Genomic DNA, 6,000 nt, shown 5'->3' on the forward strand with positions numbered 1-6,000 from the left:
ACAAACCCTAAGGCCTTTAAAATAACCATCTGAACGCACTACGGAGATTAAAAACAAACACAGGGTTGACTTTCCAAACCTGAGCATAACCGGCCAAGCCAGTCCCTCCTGTGCGGACACCGGGATGCAGATTTGAGAAGAAACCGTGAGCCGGGCATCATCACTTTTCTTGATCTCCTGTGGCTTTTCTCAATTCTGGAAATTTAGTTTAAGCACAGTGCATACGACCACAATGTCTTCATCTGCACAGCCGCGGGGGTGGTCCTCGGTCTGGGCTCCCGTGAGCAGAGCCGCCGGGAGCACAGGCGCGCAGAGCCTTCCGGGTGCTGACGTCCCTTCTGCGGGGTGTGCGCCCCGTCGTGCGATTGCTGGGCCGTAGGGCGGCTCTGGTTTTAACGTTCTGTGAATGCTCCGTACTGGTTCCCAGAGGGCCGGCCCCAGCTTGCATTCCCAGCAGCAGGGCAGGGGGTTCCCCTTTCTCCACGTCCTCACCGGCACCTGTCGTTTCCTTAGTAATAGCCGTTGGGACTGGGGTGAGGGGCTCTATCTGCAACGCAGCAGTGCTCAGCCTGCTGCTAACGCTGTCGCGAACACGGCTCGTCTGCAGCCTCGCGAACGGGCCTGGAGGACGTCATGCTAAGTGACACAAGTCAGGGACGAAAGAAAAAAGAAAGGAGTGCTCTCAACCTGGCATCTAAAAACTCAAATCCGAGGAAGCAGGGCAGAGAAGGCTGGTTACTAGGGCGGAGAGGCGGGATATGGGGAGGTGGGCACGAGATTCCAGCTCTGCAGGGTGAGGGAGCCCGGGGATCTCACGCACAACACCAGGACGGCAGCTGGCAATCCTATACAGAACGCTGGAAATGTCAGGTGCGCTCAACACATACACAAGAAGTGTATGTCAGTGCATCACGTGGTACACTTCACTCTACAGCTTTTATCAAAAAGTGAAATGCAGTAGGCCTCTGCCTTCAGCTCAGGTCATGATCTCAGGGTCCTGGGATCGAGTCCCATGTCGGGCTCCCTGCTCAGCAGAGATCCTGCCTCTTTCTCTCTCCCTCTGCCCCTTCCTCCTGCTCACCCTCCCCCTCTCTGTCTCTCCAGATAAATAAATAAAATCTTTTAAAAAATAAAATATAATAGGGCAATTTTACAACGGCAACAGAAAAAGAAAATAAAAGCCGTGTAATAGCTAAACAATTAACTACATTTTAAATGCATTCCTTGGTCTTTTGATAGCAATAATTTGTTTTAGTTTAGATTACATTTTCCAATTTAATGGAGAAGAAAATTCAGATTTTGCAAGGGCAACGTATGTTGATGATATTCCTGAAAAATCTCGCCAGGATTTCAGGGGAAAAGAAAAATTACACATATCAAAGCAATCCATGTTTCCTTGAGTGGAAATCCTGGTGAAAGCTTTCCTTTCGTATTTGTCTCTACTCGAGACTGTGCAGATCTGAGTCTCCTGATGTAATCAGAGCTGTTCTGCGTCAGTGTGCTGGAGCGAGTAGAAGTCACAGGAACAGCCCTGGATGAGGGTGTGCGGAGGGCGGTGGTTCTTCCCGTCCCTGCGTCTCCATTGCGTCCCTCCCCTGCCCAAACTTGCGCAGCCCAGCCTTAACTGTATGTCGACGTGCACTGAGTTACGCCTGGGCCCCGCTTCTGTGTGGAACTCCAGATGCACGTCCTGTTACAAACTCAACATTCCCGTCTGGACTTGGGCAGAAGTTTCAAATCAGCACGCTCTGCTCTGCCCCATTGTTAGCATCCCGGTTCTTCAAGTTCGAACTTTAAATTCCTTGAGCCTCCCCCACCCCAAACAAAAATCTGTTTTCTTTCTTTCTCTCACAATCTTTCAGGAAAGACTCTTTTGCTTGATCTTCAGCATACGCCCAGAATCTGGTCACTGATCTAAACGCCACCATCCTATGTCAGAGGAGGGGCTGCATCAGCTTCTCTGGACCATCCTTGCTCCGTCCTCCAGACAGCAGCCAGGGTGGTCACAATGGCCCCCATTTTATTTGCAGTAGAACCGAGTCTTCAGGATGGACCAGTGGCCACCCGGGTCACCTTGCCCTGCCGACTGTCCTCGGAGCCCATCTCCTGGTGCTCTTGTGAGCCCTGCTTCCCTGCTGTTCCTCAAACACACCAGAACCTTTCCCTCCTGCCTGCCTGTGTGGCTGGGCTGTGTCCTGTCCCGGGAACCCCTCCTTCCAGACGTCCAGTGGTTGATCCCCTTCCCTTCGTTAAATCTTTCAAGTCACAACTTTCCAGGAGTCCCATGCTAACCATTCTACTTAATACGAAGATGTTCCTTTTCCCAACACTACATCCCTAATCCTTCCAACTCTACTCTGCTTTAATTTTGCATGACACTGCGACTGTTCTAACATCGTTTACAAGTGACATACTGATCACATTCAGCATCCGTTACATGTCTGCCCTCCTAAAATACAACGTTCTTGGAGAGCTCAGGCCTTTTATGATAATTTCACCGATACTGCTCAAATGCTTAAGACAATGTTTAGCGGACTGGAGGAGCTCAGCAAATATATTTGTAGAAGGGGATTGGAAAAGTGAGTGAATGAGTGGACTTGTCTAGAATTAGCGGTCTCACTCAGATGACTTCTCTTTCTCCCCAGTAAAGAAAAAAATAAAAAAATATAATTAACTGAAAACATGTTTAGGCCTAACAAAATAGTTAAGTAAGTGATTTGAAAATTTTAAGGAAAATACAATAAAAACGTAGGTTTTTACAGCCCACTCCCATATTTAGTATGGCCCCATGTCCACAAGCTCTAAACTCAGGTGGGGAGACGCCATAAGGAAAATTTCAGATGTGGTTAAACCATGAGGAGGTGTCGTGGCACAACCACGTCGAGGTTTGGATGACCTGTAGTAGGGCGAGCTTCAACGTGACAACCACACAAAGAACTTTAAAATTCTGTTGATGCTGCTAAATCCTCAACCCACAAACATCATAATTATGATTGCACCTAACCTCAATCTACCATCTTTAACTCTGGTATTCATTGAGGAGTTTTTCAATAAACTTCCTGTTTTGGAATAGTTTTATATCTATTTAACTAATTTATTTAGTAGGATTAAATAGTCCTGTTTATTTAATAGGGTTATTGTGGCTATATTATGGAGTCTTCATGCACCCTACAGCCAGGTTCCTCTGTTGTGAACATCTTATGTTAGCAGGTACACCTGCTAAAATTAGGTAACAAAAATTAATATATTATTATTTAATGAAGTCAGTGATTTATTCAAATTACCTCTGTTCATTCATAATTTCCTTTTTCTGTCCCTGGTCCCCACCCAGGACAGCACCAACATTTCCAAGTTGCATGGCACTTTCTCAGACTTTCCTTGATTTGGACAACCTTGACAGTTTGGAGGAATGCTGGCCAGTTCTTCTGTTGGAATCTGTCTGATATTTTTCCAAGGTTAGACCATGGCAATGTTCAGGGAGGTAATTGCAATGGTAAAGGGCTGATGTCATCATCTTGCCTATTTCCTTCCCCAAACTGGAGCCATTCCTCCTTGGATCCCTGTTCTTTTCTGTAGAGACTGGTATTAGAGACCAAGATCTGAGAGCCAGGGTGCTCGTTGCTACTGGCGTCCTGACTTCTAGGCCTTCAGCTGACAAAGCAGGGAGATAAGTGTCTCTACAACCCCAGAACACACACATATCTAACCATTTTGATTTATAAACATCTGTGTGCATACTAAGCTAAACGAGTGTTCATACTGACATCTGCAACTTCATTGGTTGCCACATGGATCGTTCTGGCTCTTCCCCTATCTTACCTGTAACTTCTCACTCTAACACTGGAAGCCTGGCTCGTACCCTCCCCCAACCACATACTTCACCCTTCAATTCCAGCATGCATGGATAGTGTTTCCTGAACTGTTCATCCCTATTCTCATGGGAAAGAACTTCAGCTCTGTCAGAGTGCAGACTTTATGCCTAGCTCCTTTTGCCTTTACTCGTATGAACACCACACTTTTCCAAAGCTGCCAAGATCACATCACTTCCCCCACAAACACAATGCTTTTTTATGCCTTGTAACTCCTCTAGACTTGCTACCTTCTACAATTTACCCACCCCTTCCTAAATGATTTTTTATTTGCACTCATTAAGATTTGCTCTTTCTGCTTTATAGTTCTATGAATTTTGCCCAGTGCTCCTCTACATCTTGAATTCAGCACTACGGCGACCTGCAAAATACTTCACCCACAATTTTCCCCATGCTTCACCCATTCATCTCAGAACCCCTACAAACACGGATATATTTTTTTACCATCATTATAGTTTTACCTTTTAGAATGACATACAATTGGAAACATCAGTATGTGTCTTTTTAAAGATTGGCTTCTTTCACTTAGAAATAGGCATTTAAGATTCATTTTTTTTTTCGTGGCTTGCTAGCTCATTCCTTTTTATCACTGAATAATATCCATTGTACAGACATAACACAGCTTGAAATCAACTCACCGACTGAATTCTGTTTGCTTCCTGTTTGGAGCTCTTATGAATAAAGCTTCAATAAACATTTATGTGCAGGGTTTTGTGTAGACATAAGTTTTCAAATCAGCTGGGCAAATCTCTAAGAGCCTGAGTAATAGATCATGTAAGACTCTATTCAATTTTATAAGAAACTGCAAGACTCTCTTCCAAAGTCACTGCACCATTTTGCATTCCTTCCCGCAGTAAGCGTTCCACACCCTGACCAAGAGTCGGCATTGACAGTTTTTTAGATATCAGCCTTCTAATACATATGTCAACAGAAATATCTAATGAAATTTCTAATAGATATGCCATTGTTGTTTCAATTTGGTATTTTCTAAGCATAGGCTGGTATATGAAAGTGTTCAATCATTGTATTGTATACCTGAAACTGATATAACTCTGTTGTTAACAAGCTAGAATTAAAATAAAAATGTAAAAAAATGGTATTCTCTAATGACAAATGATGTTAAGCATCTTTTCATACACTTATTTTTCATCTGTACATCTTCTGTAAGGAATCTGTTCAGACCTCTTGCCTATTTTTAATTGGATTGTTTGTTGTAATACAGTTGAAGTTTAATTACTGGTATAATTTGAACATATGTCCTTTATCAGATTTTTCTTCTGCAAAGATTTTTTCCAAGTCTGCTGCTGTCTTTCCGTTCTCAGATACTCACCTCCTCAATGCTGACATTTTTATTTTCATTACATAGCAAATTATCAGTGTTTTTTTTTCCATAGATTCAGTTTTTGGTGACATGTCTAAAAAATATATCACCAGAACCAAACTCACCTAGATCTTCTTATATATATATATATATATATATATATATATAGGCATCATCGAAAAGCTTAGAGCTTTTATAATTTTGTATTTTATATTTTGGTCTTTGGTCTACTTTGAGTTAATTCTTAAGAACAGTCTATGCCCAGTTGTTTTTCTCCCCCTTATAGATGTTATTCTAATACCATTTGTTAAAAACACTATGTTTTCTCTGTTAAATTGCCTTTGCTTCTCTGCAAAGGTCAGAGCTCAGTTGACTATCAACTCTATTGTGTGGGTTCATTTCCAGGCTCTCTATATTGTACCAGGGGTCTGTGGGCTCATTCTCTCAGCATTACCCACTGCTTTGATTATGGTAGCTTCATGGTAATTGTCCAAAAAGAACTGACAATGCAGACTCTGATTATGGTAGCTTCCTGGTCCTTGGTGTGAAGCTGTCCAACCTTGGAGTTACAGAACTTTGTTCTAACACACTGGTCATTCTGGGTCACTCACCAACACTTCCTAGTTGCCTCCTGTGGCTTCTCATAGCATTTGGTCTCTTGTAAATTTTTTTCTCTTGGACTGGAGCAGATCATCTGAAATACAAATAAGGACAAAGTTTGTTGATTCACCTAAACATCTATTTTGAATTATTGAATAAACTCAATTTTCTTCTTAAAAGTAAGCAAATCAGATCCCTTCCCTTCAATTA

This window comes from Neovison vison, chromosome 12, assembly GCF_020171115.1.
Source record: "Neovison vison isolate M4711 chromosome 12, ASM_NN_V1, whole genome shotgun sequence".
Classification (NCBI taxonomy): domain Eukaryota; kingdom Metazoa; phylum Chordata; class Mammalia; order Carnivora; family Mustelidae; genus Neogale; species Neogale vison.